This window comes from Anabrus simplex, chromosome 12 (genome assembly GCF_040414725.1).
Source record: "Anabrus simplex isolate iqAnaSimp1 chromosome 12, ASM4041472v1, whole genome shotgun sequence".
Taxonomy (NCBI): domain Eukaryota; kingdom Metazoa; phylum Arthropoda; class Insecta; order Orthoptera; family Tettigoniidae; genus Anabrus; species Anabrus simplex.
Window position 1 is genome coordinate 132,305 of NC_090276.1, and position 21,476 is coordinate 153,780.

Consider the following 21,476-nt stretch of genomic DNA (forward strand, 5'->3'; position numbering starts at 1 on the left):
TAGAAAATGCTAAGAGAGAAAAACTGATTCAAAGACCAAAATTGTTTATGTAATTTACATTCATATTAACCTTTAGAGGATAGACTACATATCCACAATACTCACACCACAGCTAAACTCCCAAAATGAACATTTCCGCAGTTGAAAAGATATCACAATGTACTAACATCCCTAACAGCAAGTCAAATATATAGTTCAACGCTATAATAGTCTAAACTAGTATAATTCCGCATACCCTCATAGGTATAGGAAGTAGAGCAGAAGGACTAAGGAATGAAACTTCTTCATGCCGACGAGGCCCTCCGTGGCAACTTGGTAAAGAATAGGCCATGGACAGGTTAACAACAAGAAAAGGATATAAGTTCTTAAACTACCAAAGAAACACATACCAAAGAAATGTACAGTGCTTGGGACCGTCACATAATACAGTAAGTTAGAAATTACTCTCCGCAGTAAGCAGTATAGCCTATCTGAGTGTTCAGTTAAAATTGGTAGTCTAGCACTCAACGGAGCAATGAAAAACTGCTTCAGGTATGGAATTTACCTATTCTAATGCACTGAGATACTGAGTCAGAAAAAGTCCTCTTTTCACTGAGGCCGTTTATTCGTCATCTTCCTGGAAAACCCACTCAACTAAAACCATTTGCTCCTCCATAGTAAGAATCTTAAATTTTGCACTGTACTAACGACCTCACCCGACCTTCACTTTAACAGCCTTGCATTCTTCTCAGCTGGTATCATCACCAGCCAAGGTCACTGCGTAGGATCATTTCCAACACACTGTAGGTTTTGATTAACAAGTGCTCATTTCTTTCTTTCTTTCACCATAGGCAAATGTTACTCCCAGGTCATTCTCTACCTATCCCTCAACATTTACGGTAGTGGTACATAATAGAATGGAGGAATAAAATAACCATCACACAAATTATATTCCAGCAAAATTACTTCACCTCTATTAGAAGGCAATTAACTATTTTATCATTTCTAGAACCAAGTATTCAGCAATCCTAGAACCTAGTATTCACCAAAACTATAAACTTATTATATTTAGTCCTGAATATTACACAAGTGCTACATGAACATGTCATTGGCAGTTTACAAGATCAACTCTAAATTTACAAATATGAGTTGATAATTACATGTAATAAATTCCAATACATTCTCTATTATTACACCAAATTATGAAAAAAAATGTCCTATGATTTTCAGATTCACCTAATCCACTTTATAACAATGGCTGTATGATGTACCAATTAAGTTAGGTGGATCTGAAAATCGTAAGTTCTTACTAAGAAATGTTCAGCCATATTTTATGAGTTCAGACTCATACGAAACACAGTTTATTGTCCCAAAGGATCAGTTTATCACATAGTAACATATCACAGACCAAGCTCTTCTTATTGCTTCATTTTTATTTATTTTGCAAAAGTAACTAAAAGAAGGTATGAATTACTTCTGAAAGAATTCTCACTTTCCACTGCTACAGCAGCAAATGGTAGGCCTATTTAATGCTGTGTTATTTAAGGTTCCACTGCACCTCTGAAGAGTCTTCTCCTGGAAGTTTAGAGGCCAGCACACCATGTTCCTCTGAGGCATAAACCAGCCACACAACTACTGTCACCAAACATTTGGACCTCATTTGGGAAGTACACCAACAGGTAATTCAACATAGAAGTCATGATAGGAAGATAACCTGTACTTAGTTTCCAGTTTCATCTTTAAACTGCACAGGAAACAAATACAGTACAAGTAACCCTCAAAAACAAGTAGGCCCTATACTATTTACTGTATATAGAGCTCTGTAAAACCTACATCATAAATATTGTGTAACCTCTTACATTCACCAAATAAAAAAAACCACCGAGCAAGATCCAAGGAAAATATACATTTTTACCTTCCTCCTTTTAGGCTACCTCTGCGGATTAGTGGCAGTGCCAGTCTGTAGATGCCAACATCGGGGTTCATATCCTCTGTAATGGATATCTGCTGCTGGGTGAGGTGAGAACAACAAACACCTGAAAAGCGCCTTTCCACAGTTGGGAAAAATATCTAATGCACTCTTCAATAAGTATCTAGAGATGAGCGTAATACCAACTAGCTCTAAAACCTCCTTACTGAAGATACTATACAGAGGTAAAGGAAACCAAAACTCTACCGATTCGTATAGAGGTATCACTTCATAAAATGCAATAATCGAAGTCTTTTCCAAAATACTAACGGACAAACTCACCTCGCTAACTACTGAAATCATTCCCGATCAACAATATGGTTCAGGTAAAGATTATCAACCTTACATGCAATACAGAACTTACTGGAAGATGTCGGAAGCTCTGAGACAAAGGGGGCAAATACCATGTCATTTTTATAGACTACAAGAAGGCTATTTACCTGATGCATCATCAGATTCTTATTGGTAAACTTGAGCAAATTTTAGGGAATTATTTAGGAAATATACTGGCAAACATCCTACAGGATAAAATACAGTCATTTTAGAGACAATCTTAAATCCTCACGACCTATCATCCAGACAAGGGGAGATCTACAGGGTGACCCGATTGGTCCGATCTTATTCATCCTGATTACTGCAGACATCATGAAAATACTGATGGGATTTGAAGGGCAAATCTCGCTACATACCTATAAAATGGACTTTGCTCTTCCAATTTATAAGACTTCCAGAAATGCTGGAATCTACTGGTATCCTGGACAAAAATAAACATACCAGTAAAACATGGACAAAATGGTACACATGATATTCAGAAGGGGTGGCAAAGTTGCCATCAGAGAGTAACTATCCTATGAACAAGTCTCCCTAAAATTGTAAATGATTTCACAGAACTTGGGGTAACCTTGCAACCCTTGAACGCTCCTTCATGAAACATGTAATAAAGAGGGCGACAGCAGCAGTAAGTGCGATGAGTGATATCGAACTTCTACGAAGACTATCAATTGACACAGCTGAGAAAATCTTTAGTAAAATAAGAAGTCATATCGCCACCTATGGGATACAAATCATTTGGCCCTATCTCATCAAAAACAACTGAAAAGAAATTCAGAAAACAAAGGCAACTTTTCTGAAGAAGATTTTGTGTTTGTCGCGATATGCCCTGTCCAGACTATATTATGAATTAGCCAGGGAATCCTTTTACATTGAGTATATCTCGCTTAACATGAACTGCTGATGCTATTCAACATGTTTTTCAGTAGTTTCACAGCTAGGAGTGTACTTAGTTAAAAGTAAACAGTCGTTAAATAACAATTTATTCGTATCTACAGAAAGTGGATTAACATTCAACGATTCTTAGAGCAGCTGAATATACAATCATGATCATCGCCGAACTAGCAATCAGCTTTTATTCTTACCTTACAAGCCTTCTTGATAATGTGCACATGAAATATAAGGGAAAAACACTCATTATTGAGATGGCAGTAGTGATTAAGAAGACAATATAATTACGCCTAGCCGCCAGGAAATTTTAACCGCCTTGAATAATTAAAAAATTTTCACTCCAACATCCGGTCACTAGCGTTTTTATAGAAGCTATGAATACAATTGGCTCAGAAGTGACAAGGGGCTTTCGTTCTTGTGGGAGACAGCGAAATATACTAGAATCTCCTCTTGAAAAGAAGTTAATTATGTAGTGTCGCATATACTGCAGGCAATAATACTCTATGATACCGCACTGTGAAGTAATTGATATTCTAACTAGGTACTCATTTAGAACGAACTTTCAATTTCCAGTCCTTTTGATTTTGTGTTCACTGTTGTATTATGGATGGATATTTTAATCCCCACAATCCTATTTGCGGAAGTGTACTGTGCTGTATGAGAGGTAGAGATAGTGACCATTTTACTGTTTTCAACTATCTCCAAAAAACCTTAGAGGTCTAAATATTTGGGTTTTCTATCTCTCAAACGTCCGACTTGTTGGCTGAATGGTCAGCGTACTGGCCTTCGGTTCAGAGGGTCCCGGGTTCGATTCCCGGCCGGGTCGGGGATTTAAACCTTAATTGGTTAATTCCATTGGCCCGGGGGCTGGGTGTTTGTGCTGTCCCCAACATCCCTGCAACTCACACACCACACACAACACTATCCTCCACCACAATAACACGCAGTTACCTAAATATGGCAGATGCCGCCCACCCTCGGAGCGTCTGCCTTACAAGGGCTGCAATCGGCTAGTAATAGCCACACGAAATTAAAATCTCTCAAACGAGCCGTAATATATTTTGTGTGGAAAGAATTAAGATAACCACTTATGCATCACATGCATGAAATATACACACGCCAAGGGAAAAATAATGACGAGAATAATCTGTAAAATGCTGGAGTGATCACCCAAACACCAGTAGAGAGTTCAGACCAAGCAGACAAGAGGATATGAATATATTGAAGTCTTGATGGTATCAGCTGATGCAACAACAGTGCCTGCGAAGGTGGAACTGTCACTTCTGTGTGATTCACCTTGAAAGTGATCTATTACTCATTTTCTTCAGAACCATTGCAGTGAGTGATGATGCTCTAATGACATCTGTCACTATAAGGCCTCCCATCCAGATTCCTGAACATTTCTCGTCAGCCCAACTTTGTCGATTCCTCAAAGGCTGTAGCCTTTAGTACGGACACTAGACCATACAACGGAACATTTTTGAACTTGAAAAACTGTCTTTTGGTGGCTTTATAGGAAGACAGTATTACAGGATAGGTGATGGAGTAAGGTGCAAAAACTTTCGCGGCCTAACTAACGTAACACTGCTGGAGTTGCGAGAGAACAAGAGCCAATCAAGAGAGGACAAACAGGAAGGATCATGGTATAAGAAAGTGGAAGCAGGGTCCCTCTTGGCAGTCGCCTCTTACTGTGGAGGGGAACTGACATGTTCAGCTAGGGGGTATCTCTGGTATGTACCTAACATTACATACAAGCACTCAGGGAATGGTAAATAATAAATAATAATAATAATAATAATAATAATAATAATAATAATAATAATAATAATAATCGTATGGCCTCAGCTACCGTGTGCAGACATTTCAATTTGACGCCATCTGGCTGTCTGCTCGTCAATTTCGACGTTCCGTTTTACTCTAGGCTCCTACTAGATGGCAGGCAGAGTAAACCGAAACTCTCTTGGGCGTCTATGGCTGAGATTTAATGAATTTTGTCGGGTAAACACCAAATGTGTCACCAGAGATCTTTTACATGCCGACATCGTACGACATGGAGTGTCGAATGGACTTTTTTCCGCCCTTCAAAAATCCGACTACCTCTGCCGGGTTTGAACCCGCTATCTTGGGATCCGGAGGCCGACACTCTACCGCTGATCCACAGAGGCATGGTGCTAGCCTAGCACAGCCTTGATTCCGGCTCATCGCTTCAAGACAATCTCACGTCTAAATTTAGCGTAAAAAACTCTTGTAGGACTTCATTATAACTCCGTGACACCCCCGAAAACCGTCAAGAAGAAAGACTTAAAACAACCAGAACTTTGTGTCGTATAGTGTTGACTTTACTTCGACACTACGATTAAGTCAAGAAGCTTTCTAAGCACTTTTGACAACATTAGTAATATGAGCCAGTTTTGTACACAATAACGACAAAAATGTCTGCACAAACAGAATGAAACCTCGTTAGTGAGTTCCTTATTAAGCTATAAAAAGTCTTATCACGTGCGAAATTCATGTCGTATTGAATCTAAATAACAATACATCACTTATAGGATCACAAATTTCCTGGTCCAGAAAATTTTCTTTGTCATCTCTCGTGGAAGGAACATGACTTCCAACATAGATAAGAGCACTCCACCAGAGAAGGCAGGTGGAGAAATGTTGCGTGGAAACTGCAAAAATCCATGATTTCCTGAACTTTGCAGGTAAATTATGCTTTCAGTGAGCCCAATGTTTTAGAATCTCCTTTGCTACACTACTAAAATCGGTAAACAGAATTTCAGGAAAAACGGTATGTAAAGTCTGAGAATATGGAACTACAGTCTACACTATGCTATTAGGGCGTCAAAATTATTCATAGAGTCGAAGGAAAATTAAATGTGAAGTCCTACGATATAGAAAGCTCATAAAACTGATTAACAATAACATTCACCATTGTCTGTTGTGATGTGCTCTGTGTCTTCTGTTGCCACTCATCTCCGAAAAAACAGGATTACTGCTGCGTACAGAGTATTTTTTAAAATTTGCCTTATGTCGCACCGACACAGACAGGGCTCTTTTTTTAGAATTTGTTTTAAGTCGCACGGTCATAGGTAGGTCCTATGGCGACGATGGGATACGAAAGGGCTAGGAGTGCGAAGGAAGCGGCCTTGGACTTAAGATACAGCCTTGTGTGAAAATGGGAAACCACGGAATACCATATTCAGGGCTGCCGACAGTGGGGTTCGAATCCACTATCTTCCGGATGCAAGCTCACAGCTGCGCGCCCCTAACCACACGACCAACTCGCCCGATCGTACCGAGTTTAACAAACTGCCTGAATATTGGCGGAAAGTAGGTGGGGAGTTAGATAACTTTCTTCTTTAGCATGCCATTCCTCTGGATCATAAATTTTCTGATATAACTGGTACGTAACACACTGGTACATCATAGCATTCGAGCTATTCAATCCCTACCCTGAGGCGCTGATTGGAATGAGCAGCGTGCATATGTAACGGAATAATGGCAGAGGAGTATTCATGGCTGTCTGCGGCCTGGTCATTCCAGGTATGAAACTTTGGACTGTTAGATCGGCACCATAGTACTGTTCGTTGAAAGTGAGAAAATGTGCGGTCATTCATCTGATCGATTATTTTATACGATAACATTGCTTTTAATTGCCACTTTCTTAGTGACGTTTCTGTAATGACCTATGTTGACTTCAATTAGGAAAACTACAAAGTCAGACTTTCTGAGAATCCCGTAGCAATGCACGGGTACATCAGCTAGTGATTAATATTTTCCTTCATTTTGATTTATCACCATAATCACCGAGTCATAGAACCGAATAGGATTAATGAAGAGGCATTATATTTTGAGAAATTTAAGAAATTGATGAGGATTTGTCAGACCATTGTTTCATTCTGTCAGGGATATTGAATAAAATAAAGCTGTTTTCTACTTGTTATTGGAGCTGTATTCACTGTTCTGAATGGTGACTATTTTATTTATTACTTTTCGAAAGTTAACCGCAACTTTGTGTTGTAATGATAGTAATGTTTCTTTACCCTGAATCTATTATTATAAAAGTATCATTAACAACACTCATCCATAATTCTAATCCTTGGATTTTTCTTATAATTCTTGTGTACTCTAAGTGGTCCAAAATGATACTAGGCAAAATGCCTGAGACCGGAGCCCCTTTTGGAAAGCCCTTCTGGTTGTACATTTTTAATTAAATGTAAAATAATTATTTAATATAAACTCAATAACTCCTGTAACGACACTGATTTCAGGTATACTAAGATGACCTTGAGAGGTCAAGTTGCCCATAATAATGTTTACAGTTTCCTTAATGGATACATCAGAGTACTTGTCTGAGAATTTTAGTGTAACACCTCACCACACGGTTTGTTCCTATGATACTGTATTAAAGACATCTCACAAAAATCTGCTGAGTTCTTAATAGGGGACGTATCATCAAATAGGTAATGCTTAGTAGGATAATTGTGGATGAACTGGGAAGTTTTGTATGTAGGGCTATTCCTGAAGTTGATAATTGTCAACGTATATTGGACAAACGGGGCATATAACTACGTACCTGGAACCTGTCAATACGAAGCAGCACCAGAAATTCTCAACAATGAGTAGTCACTTGAGTGAGGCGAATCATGCTTTTTCATCTATTAAGCAAAACCTAACCATACTTACGAAAGCTACAAAAGGTGATCTTTTGAATACTATTGAAGAATGATATATTTTTCATGACCACTTTTTTCCAACAGGAACTATAATGTAAAGGACATCCTGAAAAGTAAGAATCTTTTGTTTGTCCAAATATCCTCTTTATTGGAAACATTAGGTATTGAAAAAGCTCAATCGTTTAAAAAGACCACCCCAGTAATTCCATTCACACACACAGCTACCCTTTCCCTCCACCTTCCCCTCCTCTTCCCCCACTTACAGCCCCCGTACTGGATGTATTATGTAGGTACAACACAAGACGCACAGCAGTGGCCGCAAACCTGGCTGCGGTACTTAAAATAAAGCGAGGTATAAAAGAACAAAATAAGGGTAAGTTTCCCTACTTCACACCATTTTCACAAATTTATACTTCATAATTTGGTTGTCGCCGTATTCGTTAGATTCTTTTTTCCTTTCCAGATATGTGTTTGTACTAGGTTATTACAAATGAAAAGGTTCCGTACAATTCAATACAGCTATAGGATTCAACCTAAAAGTATTTCCCTCTTCCTTTAACGTGTTCCTCCAGCATAAGTCTCAACAAATAATGCAGAAAAGGCATATGTTTTAACATTAAATTACAACAGTCCCATTTTTAAATCCTTAAAATCTGAAAATTGAACAACACAGTTTCTTTAATTTTGACTGGGAACTTTAAGATTCATGTTGAATGTACTTGATACATACTGTGTATACAGTGTTTTAATGTGTTAATGTTTTAATGCGTTAGGCCTTGTTGTAAATGTTTATTTTGTTTGTACAACCATTATGTAGACAATATTTATAGCTAATTAATTTAGACTATTTGAACAGAAGAGGATGGCTCTTAGGAGTCGAAATATGTATTGTGCGTTTTGTAAATATAATTGATCATTAAGGCTGCACTGATTTTGTGAATCTCCCAAATGGTTATAATTTAAACATTCCACTTAGTCGAGCAGCTCGTCTCCTTTCTCCCAAGTTTCCCCAGCTCAAACTTCGTAACATATTCGTTTTTTCGTAACGTTACTCTCTTATCGGAAATCGCCCAGAAACTAAATGAGCTGCTTTTCTGTGGATATTTTCCAGTTCTCAAATCACGTAATCCTGGTAACGGGTCCCATACACTGGAACCATACTCCAGTTGGTGTCTTACTGGAGACATATGCCCTCTCCTTTACATCCTTACTATTATTTAACAGGCTGCCAGACCAAAGCACGGTGTGAAGAAGCTATATTATATAGCCTATGTTATGCAATTATTTGAAGTCTGCTACTAAAATGACTGAAAAAGATCAAGAGTCAACTATGAAATAAGCTAGCTTTTTTCTTGGAGCGCAACTTCATGATACAATCATCTCATTAACCAATTAATAAAACTTTATTTTGTTTCTCCAAGTCATTTTGGGGTCTCTGAAACACCTAGACTCATTTTGATTTTGGTTGGTGGTTTAAGGCGGGATGCCCTTCCAGACACCACATGATTTGAGATGAAATCTTAACCGAGGATCGGCCGGGATTCCAACCTCAGCCTTCCGGATGGGAAGCAAGACCGTAAGCCACTGAGCTAACTAACAACGCCTGGGAACTGAATGACCAGCTCTCAAGCAGCGAGCCAGCTCTTTCGAACGAGTCATTCAAAAGATTAAGGGTTTGTTCATGAACAACCCACCACCAATGTGACTTAAGTACGATGTCCATAGCAGTTAGGAGAACCGACTCATTTTTACTTGAAGTTATAGGATATTAATTCTCTCTCTTACACTCAGCTATGACATCGTAACACATAACTCGCCCTGTAAATGTACCAGACACCTGATCTGCAGGTCCTCGATCTTTCAAACATATCCACTTAAATAGCATTTATGAGCATCCAAAATTATATGCCAACTATCGAGTTCTTTACCTGCACCGGTTATAGTTCTTGCAGGTCCCAAGGGTGGATTTCGTCCACTTAATCCAGTTGTAATGAACGGTAACACACTAAACCGATCTTTCTTCCTGAATGGATCCAACCAATGAGAATAAATTACCCTCAACATGCCCCTTGTGAAACAGTTTAAGTCACAACATTTTGCTTTTATCGGAAGAGCAATTTGATGAGAAAAGTATGAAAAAGCGATAATGGCGCCAAATATCGTAAGTATTTGTACTCGGCTGTAAAAACCACACTGTAGCTATCGCATAGAAAGAAATTAAATCAAAATCATTAACATTTAGATTTCAAAATAGAAAATTATAACAAAAATATTCGATTATCAGCCGAAGAATATTGGTTCATGGACTTACCCATTTCGTGTGCCGATGATAATCGTAACGCCTTCCTGGACATACTCTGCGCTGGTAGTCCCAAGGCATTCATGCTGATTGATAACCTTTCTCCCTTTCAAGCAAAACCGTACGTGTAACGCAGTCGACAAAAAGTTTTCCTGAAATGAAAGTAATTAAAACCATAAATTCCAATCAACATATTGAACCGTTCCCACCCAAATAAAAATATGCCAGGCTAAGTCTGAGAGCATCGTGGTACGTTCATTAAAACTTTGGAAGTTAGTTTCAGCCTTAACGCCCAAAGACGTAAATACCAATGGTATATGAATGGGAAACAGTGTCATTATTTTGTGAATAACAAGCAAATTCTGGGATAAAATGGATTTATTGAACTAAACACATGACAAATTATTCACACTAAACTCGAGAATGAAATTAAAAAAAGTAAACTTGACTCAAACGGTCAATAAAAGTACAACCATGTGCCGAGCACATCTGAAGTTATTTACAATAAAACACAAAAATAACGATAATCGGACCAAATGCCGATGAAATGAAAACAAATAAAAACATGATAAATCTTGGTTAGGATCTACATCTTGCATTGAATCGACGCCGACAAGTAAGTATGCCGGTATCACCGAAAGGGTGCGATCTCACAATCGTCCGATAAGATGTTCCTCGACTAAAGAAAATCTAGCTACTTTCGATCCATTATTTACAGATTTACAAAATCAAAGTAATAAAACACAACAAGGCTAACCCAGGCTTCACTAATCTTACTATAACTACACTGCTTCCACTGACAGACCGCTCTGTCACAAATGGATCAGCACTGAAGCTGATTTCCCTTAAAAATTATTTGCATTTTAACTTAGCCCGGAGCTAATTAAAACAACGTTGAAACAGACATGGACAACGAAAAATAAGCACTGTCACACATGACAAATGAAATAAACATATAATGAAAAACCCTGAAAATCAAGCCAAAAATCACTGGACATCTAAAATGAAATACACGTGTGAAATACACTTCTTCATGAATGAGGTCTCAATAAAGCACGACCCAGTCAAGACCTGGGCTAAGTAGGTTACGCCTTCCTGGCATAGCAGGCGGATTTCAACTTTCACTTCTCCTGTCTGTCAGCTGTAAACACCGCAAGAATTTCTACCTAGCAGGAAGATAAACAGAGCGAGCTGGAATGGGAGGCTATTCTTACGAGGGGGGGGGGGGGGGTTAGTGAATTTTGTTTTAAGAGGGAGTACAACGAGGTAATCATTATCTTTGAACAAATTAGTGGAAAATATTTTTTTTATTTTAAATTTATTTATTCAACTAAGGAATTTGGAAACCCAGTATAAAATAAATTATTTTTTGTTTTAATTAGACCGAAAAATTACTAACGAATCAAAAGGGAACGTGCGTTCCCTGAGTAACATTGCACATGTAATTTATATACCCTTGATAAATCCACTGTCGCACAAAAAGCGGATGACGAGATAAGCCACGGCCATCTTGAACTTCGAGTTGGCCGTGGATAAGCAGTAGTCGCGTCATCGGCTAGTATGCGTTCGAGGGTTTCCTGCAGGCCGAGGCTCCGTCTTAGGCCAGAGAGATCGGTGCACTCTGTCAGGATGTGGGCCACGGTGAAGTCGGCACCACGAGAACACACTGTAGGTCTTCCCTCTTTAGGAGATACGAGTGAGTAGATCGTAAATGATCTATCCTCACACTACAAAATACTATGGCCTCTCTCCATGAAGGGCGGAAAGAGGGCCGCCACACGGTAGTTGTCTTCTTAACTGATCTCACCTTATTGGGAATTCAGATACCTAGCCACTCCGATTCCCAGGACGCCAATATGGTTCGACGTGGATGAGAACAGGTCTTGGAGGTAATAGTACCTCTTCCTTTGCAGCTTCATCCGCAAGTTCGTTTCCCGCAATCCCAACATGGCTTGAAAACCACGCAAAAGTGATTCTGGAGCCAGCATCACTTAACCTGGCTAGAAGGTCATGAATCTGCTGCACCAGTGAGTGTTGCGTGAAACAGGTTAAAATATACTTCAGAGAGCTTAACGTGTCGGTAACTTACACATAAGAAAGTGGCTTCTTTCGTCACGCAGTGCAAACTGTAGAGCCTCTAAGATGGCGTAAAGCTCCGCAGTATACACGCTACACACACTAGGAAGCGAGATCTTTGTGCTCATGTCATTGGTGACGAAAGAGCAACCAACATTATCGCCGTTTTTGGAACCATCCGTGGAGATATGTTTCGCGGCCGGATATTGGTGAACGAAGTCTTGGAAATACCTCCGATAAACGGAGGAATCCGTATCCACCATGGGTCCACGGAGTAGATCTAGACGTATATCAGGTCGCGGAACTAACCACGGAGGTACCTCGCTGAAAGTTTGTTCAAGACAACCACCGATATCGATATTCAGATCATGACCCAAGCTATCAATTCGAAACCCAACCGGCCGTAACTTAAATTATAAAGAATTAGATTTCCAATCATTTATGTTTTAATCAGTTTTACTGTATCGACTATGATAAGAGCGGTATTTCAGAGTCGGAAGAAAACTAAACGTGAAGGCCTACAATTTAACGTAAGAAATTTCATTATTCCGTATTGAACTAAGAATTACAAATAAATAAAGTTTTGGTATTTCCACGTATTCAATACAAAATTTAATGCTGTTATTCAACTACAACATTTATAGAATTATACAGAACTAGTTTCGACACATAATAGTGTCACCCTCAGCTGTTATTGAAAAATAGGCATACATACAATTCATAATATGACTTAAAGTGGGTGTGTAAAAACTATTTAAAACCGTTTTGAAAATATTAAAACATTAAAAACATATAACAAGTAAAGAACTTGCAAGTCCGTTATATGTTAAGAGTTCATTAAGGTCTCCTTATAAACAGCCGGTTGCAATGTTCTTGAATATGTGCTCTTGATAAAATGCTGTGTTTCATTCATGTGTATAATGCAGCAATATCATAAAAGTTGTGAAGGCTTGCAATTTATAGTTTATGTCCTAGGCTTATGAGGTGGAAAATATTCAGATGGCTTCTTAAATCCAGTTAAGTTTAACTTCTTTGAAAAATGATGTGTGTACTGGTTAGCGAAATTGATGAGACACATTTGATAAAGGAATCCAGCACATTCACGTTTAAGTTACGTCTCTGCCATAGAGAACAACTTGACTGCAATACGAATTTGCAATTTTTATTTTTTTAATTTTTAACCAGCCAAGTTTGGACTTGACTGAATCTTGTTCTGAAAAGCCCTCGCTGGATGGCAGTAACACTACTTATGCATCACTTGTGATGGACAGTACAAATACAACTCCCTGTTGCACATGTGAACTGTTGTGTACTGACATGTGAATTGCTACCATAGTCCAATGCTAACCAAGGTAACTTCATCTAAAGATGAGCAAAAGCTTTCACAACAATATGTGCCAAAGTGTTAGAAGGGTATAATATAACATTATTCAGAAGTCATGCAGTGTCACAGAAGAAGAAAATAATTAAATCAGACTAAAGGCCACAACTGCAAGCAACCTGGTTACGATATATATAAACTAATCTGAACAAAGTGTGTTTGACGAAGATGGATTTAAGAAGTTCAATTCCCAGCAGTAAACCTTTATTTGAGAATATAAGATATTCAAGCTCTTTGGGCTTACTCAGTTGTGGAATACCAGAATATAGCACCAGTCGGACAGCGGGCTCATTACTTGGACTGTCCTACCCTTCAAAGATGTTGGCAACTAGTGTGGAGTTGAGTCGCCACTACAAGTGTCCTTTGAAGATCCAGTGTGTGTTCCAGCAGAGATGTGAACCCTATAGGCTAAATACCAGCCTTTGATTTTTATATCAAAGGTTTAGTTTCTAGTCCAGTGGAACAGAGTCTGAAAGGCACATTAGCCACTAACATCTTTGAAGAGGAATGCCACACAGCACAAAATGCTGCTATCTTATATCGACAACTGAAAAGGCCTGAAGTGATTAAATAAATAAATATTTTACTGACGGTCATAAATGATTCAGTGCCCCTAAAACGGCAAGAGGAAATTGTTAACTACGGTGTGACTAAGTGCCACGTCACTTGTGGAGCATTCTACATTAACAGAATCTCGTTATCACAGCACTGTCACCATCTCCTGTACCCTCACACGAGTAGTGTGACAAAGGAGCTACATCAAATACAAGGCTGCATGCAGATCACAGTTGACGAACGCTAATCTTATTTATGGACACCAAAGACTTCTGAGCATAAAATCTTAAGTGTGAATATTTATAAAGTACGAGACTATTAAGACTAAAGATGTACAAATTGTTCTTCAGGCTTGCCTGTCCCAAGCTGCTCTGCAACAAGCAAAGCAGCTTAGCTTGAGCGCCAGCGAAGCAAGAGTGCACGCGTACTGAGCGCGCTAGTCATAGCAAACCAAAACCTGGGTTTCCCTAAGCCTGACAGGTTGCCTGGGACCCGTTCGGACTGCCGGACTTGTGTTCGGCCTTTCCTGACTGTCCAATAACTGGTGAAAATATTCGCAGTGAATTGGAAGATCGTTTGAAAGGACACGGCGTTTCTCATGAAGATATTTACAAAATTACATTTGTAACAGGCCAGGGAAGCAATATTGTTAAGGCCCTCAGCATATACAAGCGTCTTCCATGCATGGCTCATATTATTAATAGTCTTGAAGCATGTTCTGAACGACTCTTTTTGAAAGAAAGTGTTCCTAATGTGTTAGCTGCTGTCCATTCAGTGAAATATCTGGCTTCGTACTTTAAGAGAAGAGGCCTATGTGGGAGGATACAACCATCTATGAAACCGTATGTTTCCACTCGGTGGAACAGTTATTTTGACATGCTGCAATCAGTTCACTCCCAGAGAGATGCTAAGAGAACTATTTTAGATAAGGAGGGTGCCTCTTATAAAATGCTCGGGTATGATCAGAACATTACTGGCCTGCTCATAACATTCTTAAGTCATTTAAGGAAGCCGACTTTATATCTGGTCCTTCCGTGGTTTTATGCCTTAAAATCCCATTGTACTCCATAGGATGATGAACAGGTAATATTTCATTTCTTTTAAATTTTAATGCGAGACTATTGATATTTAAATGTAAAAATGTTTTTATACTAAACTAGCAAGATACCCGTGCTTCGCTACGGTATTATACTGAAATTTATAATTGAATGCTTATTGTTTTAGATATATAATCCGCCGAAATTCGCGATCTCACTCGTTTTCTGCGAGAATCCTCCAAAATTCCCGATCTGACTCGTTTTCTATTATTTTACAGCACGTTTCCTCCCATTTTTCAATATTCCTTTCCAGCAATCGATTTCGTACTTCCCGGGCTAGGCTCAGGTATTCCTCCTGGTCAGTTGGGTCCGTAAATCTTTGCTATCTTTTCCTTTAATCATTTTTAATATGGATAAAATCCTTCAGGAGATCCGGCGTGGTGTCATATTGGGTGATTTGGCGGCACTGAACCCGCGGCCGGACTGCATTCTTAGTCATTACCCGTCCAGGAGCCGTTGCCAGCGCGGTCCGCACATTTGACGACGGTCCGGAACATTATAATTATTATTGTGTGTTGCTGGAATGGCTGATGACAGGGAAAACCGGAGTATCCGGAGAAAAACCTTTCCCGCCTCCGTTTTGTCCAGCACGAATGTCACATGGAGTGACCGGGATTTGAACCACGGAACCCAGCTTTGAGAGGCCGGCGCGGTGCCGCCTGAGCAACGGAGGATCCTTATAAGTACATTAATAACAGTAAAATCAATTGGTCTCACCTCCTTCTACACCCCACCGCCGTTAAGTTTATTTACCGCCACAACCCCCCCCCCCCCCCCCCGCAAAAAAATTAAAAGAAGGCTTGTTTCTTTATGTTTAAGGGAGATTCCAAACACCAATGTTCACGTCTATTACCTTCAGTTTTGAGATATAAGTATCCCCATAAAAGTAATTTACTTTTTTCACTTCATTTCACACTACTCCCCCCCCCCCCCCAAAGTGAACTTTCCCGAAAAAAATACTTGTTTGTTTAATAGTAAAGGATCTTCTAAATACCAATTATCACGACTCTAACTTCTTCAGTTTCCGATTTATGTGTCCTCATGAAAGGAATTCAACTCCTTTACACTCCCGCCCTCCAAGATGGTTTCCCGCCCAAAACGCGTTTTTCTTTGTTTTTAAAGGAGATCCGAATACGAATTTTCACATCTGTAATAACTTTAGTTTTTATTAGATGTATCTATTCTCACACAATTAAGCCAATTAATTTTTCAATTCTTCCCCTCCCCCCCCCCCCCCCGCTTCATTGGATTTTAAGAGAATACGTGTATTTTTACTTCTAAAGCAGATTGAAAATATCAAATTTCACGTCTGTAAAATCTTCATTTTTGATATATCAGTAGCCTAATTGAAAGAATTCAACACCATTTTCAGTCACTTTAACCCCCCCCCCTCCACCCAGGTGATATTTCCGAAAACTAAAAATACACGTTTCTTTATGTTTAATAGAGATAAAAATACAATTTTTCACTTCTCTAACATGTTAAGTTTTTTAGATATACTGTAAAAATTCTCATTTCAAAATTTCACCCCTTTTGAGTTCCCCTTAAGTGGAGTTTCCAGAAACAAATCACCTATGTTTCTTTACATTTACAGGAGATTCCAAACACCCACTTTTTACGTCTGTAACATTTTACGTTTCCAAGATATTCTGTAGATATAGTCTTTCAAAAATTCACCCCAATTTGTCACTCCTGTTTAACCGCCATTAATTGGATTTTCCGAAAACAAAATATACGTGTTTCTTTATTTTTAAAGGAGATTCTAAATACCAATTTTCACATCTATAACCTTTAAAAGTTTTGAGATATAGATACACTCATTTTAAAATATTACCCCCCTTTCACCCCCTCCCTTAATTGGATTTTCCAGAAACAAAAAATACGTGTTTCTTTATTTTTAAAGGAGATCCCAGACACCAATTTTCAGGTCTGTAATATCTTCAGTTTCTGAGATATAAGTAGCCTCATTAAAGGCATTCAACCCTTTTTCCACCCCTTTTCATTCCTCCTATTGCGATTTTCCGAAAACAAAAAAATACGTGTTTCTTTATTTTTAATGAAGATTCTAAATACCAGTTTTTACATCTGCAAACTTTAAAAGTTTGGAGATAGAGATTCACTCATTTTAAAAATTCACCCCCTTTTCACCCTCCCATTAATTGGATTTTCCAAAAACAAAAAAAATACGGGTTTCTTTATTTTTAAGAGATCAAATGTACCAATTTTCAGGTCTGTAATATCTTCAGTTTCTGAGATATAAGTACCGGTATCCTGATTGAAGGCATTCAACCCATTTTTCCCCATTTTCAACCTTTTTCACCCCTCCTATTGGGGTTTTCAGAAAACAAAAAAAATACGTGTATCCTTATTTTAAAAGAAGATTCTAAATACCAATTTTTACATCTGTAAACTTTTAAAGTTTTGAGATATAGATACACTCTTTTTAAAATATCACCCCCCCTTTTCACCCCCTTAGCGACGGAATATCAAAAAATCCTCTCTTAGCGAGCACCTACATCTTAATATGAATATATCCCCAAAATTTCATTTCTTTATGTCCAGTAGTTTTGGCTCGGCGATGATGAATCAGTCAGTCAGTCAGGACAAGCTCTTTTATATATATATAGATAGATTAATTTTCAGTACTTAAAGCTTTTGAAACAAACCGGTGGTGTCTTCCTGGAGCAGAAATTTGAAGTCGCTATGTTAAACAAAATTGCAACTTTTTGGTGCCTAAATATCGCACATTAAAGAAACTAAATGCAGGAGAACAAATGTCTGTTTTTGAGGCAGCTCGACAAATGTGTGCTCAAGGTAGGATTCCGTGGTTATTTCTTATGTATTATACCTATGCAAATTAGATGTTTTTAATATTCTAACATTACCATAAAATATCGATAACTTGGGCGGATATATTTCCAGATCAGTGCAACGTAAGAAAGCGAAATTTGGCGATTGGGCAGAGAATTCGCCAATGATATATGATGAGGACAGTAGGTACGTGCAAGAGGGGTTTATTAGTGACGAAAATATACTGCGGTGGTGGAAAAATAATTCGCACAGGCTGCCCCGACTTGTCTGTGTAGCGAAAAAAGTGCTTAACATACCCGCTACGAGTGCCTCCAGCGAGAGGATCGTCAACTGGTCGGGAAATGTAATCAGCGAAAAACGTTCCCGTCTTGATTCGCAAAGACTTATGACCTCAGTGACGCACGCAAACGATAATGTGTCCATGTATTAAATATTGGTATGCAGTACGCGGCAACCACAAACTAAGAGAGCAAGTGGTAAAATTACACTTCAAAAGAAATAATTATAAAACTATTCAGTTTAGGTTTTCTGGGGAAGGGATTTCTAAATTATTAAATGTATTTCAAAAATGTTACCCACAAAATTAATCTTTTTAAATATATTTATGACCTATACCTACATTATGTATATCTCTGCTTCTAATTTTCTCGAATAATAATTAATACATTATATTTATGGTCAAATTTCCATCAACGGTCATTATGTTCATTTAAATATTGAAATATTTTATTCAGAGAACCTACTTTTTACTAAATAACTATTTTTGATAGAGAGAAATATTATTTTTGTTAATTAGTTACATAAGACGTCTAAATTACGAAATAAATTTCAACATAACTTTATGACTAACATAATACTAAATAACTATAAAATAATATTTATGTTGACGAATCCTATATAAATTCTGGCATATAACAACCTCTTTCCTCTCTGCATTCACGCGAGTCTCATATCAGCACAATGAACGAGCAAACATCGATTAATGCCGCAGGAAGAAGAAAGCAAGCAAGCAAGCAAGCTAACCTGTAGCCTGCCCAAGTTGGGCTGAGCTTGATCTGGCCAGGAGTGCAGCAGCCTGCCTGTACTGTTGTTTACGTGCGGCTAGCAGCATGGGCAAGCTAAATGCGGAGTTTATACACCTCTAATTAAGACTACATTTTCACGCCCATGAGGTTTATCGTAGCACCTTGGCAAAGAGAGAGCCATGCACAAGATGAAATTTCGAACTACACTTATGTGGCATACTATTTGGACTTCACCTGCATAGGATAGCGGTTATTTTGAGCGATGAGAGAACTTGAATGCAGTCACAGTGTATACTGTGTCTGGGAAGAATTACACAACAAAACCACTATTGTGATATCAACTGCTGAAAAAGAAGATTTAGAATGGGGCAGAGGTGCATGCATATTTTACTGGGAGCCTGTTTCAGGCAAGTACAGAGAGCTCAACCTAAGAAACACTGTCCACAAATCAAGTCTACCATAATGACACCTGCATGTGAAAAGTACTAAAACTCAATAATAATAATAATAATAATAATAATAATAATAATAATAATAATAATAATAATAATGTTATTTGCTTTACGTCCCACTAACTATTTTTTTAAGGTCTTCGGAGACGCCGAGGTGCCGGAATTTAGTCCCGCAGGAGTTCTTTTACGTGCCAGTAAATCTACCGACACGGGGCTGCCGTATTTGAGCACCTTCAAATACCACCGGACTGAGCCAGGATCGAACCTGCCAAGTTGGGGTTAGAAGGCCAGCGCCTTAACCGCCTGAGCCACTCAGCCCGGCACTAAAACTCAAGTTTGTTTTTCACAGCAAACTAATTTTGAATAAATAAATTCATAAACTGCCTGAAGAAGAAAACATGGCAACAGAATAACAGAAACAAGTTATAAATGAACAGAGTCTAACAATCGAACACTTCTGAAGTTGTCTATAAGCCACAAGGAAGACTTGCAAAATACACATTGTTTTCTGAAAAGTAGCATAGCACGAAACACCTCCAGATTTTTTTTGAGAAAAATTACCTATTTTTGAGAGCCAATTTTGCCCAAGTAATATTTTTTTGAAAAAAATTCTTGCACCAAATAATTGTGACTCAAATTAATATAATCCATGAAAATTGTAGCTACAGTTGTGGCAGTAATGCAAGTTATTCCTGTTGTAGAACTAAGGGATATAGGCAGTTTATTTGTTCAAAGACTATGAAACTTTTAACATAGTTTCTTCAATATTAACCTACAAATTGGGCCTTAGAAACATACAGCTTTCACATCGAAGTGCCCTAAACAGAGAACTTCATTTTTACAAACACTTAACAACTTAACCTATGAATGTAATATTTACAAAAGTTGCTGCATCTACAATTCACATATTTTTAGCACAACACTCTTCACATATTTTGAGATATCTGAAGCCATCTCTTTTCAGTTTGAACTCAGTTCATTTATAAATTTCTCATGTATAATTCTGTTACCATATGGTTTCTCTTCAGGCCATTTATAAATTTATTTATTCAAAATTAGTTTTGGTTTAGTTATTTTGCTACCGCATTTGTTTGGGAACAAAACACCGCTAGCCCATCACACACACACCTTCACATTTTACAAGAATACAATTGAGGAGTGTCTGTTCCAAATGTGCTACTTCCACTTCAATTTTCTTATTTAGGATTTCGTCCACCTGCATTGCAGTAGTTTAATACTATCAAACGTCACGAGCAATCCAGACCAGAAATATGTAATTCCTTAAAAGTAGTACCATACCAAAACATGATTACTTTCCATGTGCATTCGTTGCATTTTTTACAACCTTTTTAGGGTGGTGGAAACACCACGGACACTCCTCAATATTGCAAACTGGCATGTACTGTAGTACATGCCTATGACAAGACATAGTTTACCACTTACACAGTCATCACAGAAGATGCAAAGTGGTAATATTCCTGACTATGGAGGTGTGGTGCAAGTTAATGGAGTCAATGCTGACCCTTCACTCAAACTACAGTCTAAACCCTCAGAATGCACACAGTCAGTCAAATTCTGATATTTACTTTGTTGAAAGTACTCACTGTGCATTAAGATCTAACAGGAAGTTAAAATACAGTTCAACACTGTAATAGCCTGAACTACTACTATTGTTCTCACCCTCACAAGTATGGAAAGTGGAACAGAAGGACAAAGGAATGTAACATCTTCATGCCAACGAGGCCCATCGTGGCAACTTGGAAAGGAATAGGCCATGGGCAGGTTAACAACAAGAAAAGGAGATATACTAACTGACAAAAGTAACAGTAAAGGGTGCTAGAGAAAAATATACCAAACAGAGTGAACTTGACATGAACGAGAAGCATTGTCCGAACTATGTTATCCCAGTTGTGAATAACTATAGGTTCCTAATAG

The 21,476-nt window shown here is 38.3% G+C and overlaps 1 long non-coding RNA gene across 1 annotated transcript in view; it reads left to right on the forward strand.

Moving 5' to 3' along the window:
- Positions 1–21,476, forward strand: part of LOC137502835 (uncharacterized) — an 87,306-nt gene that overhangs the window by 47,834 nt on the left and 17,996 nt on the right. Inside the window, exon 2 of the long non-coding RNA XR_011018875.1 lies at positions 1,526–1,658. This is a non-coding gene — a long non-coding RNA (uncharacterized lncRNA). The remainder of the gene's footprint in view (positions 1–1,525; positions 1,659–21,476) is intronic.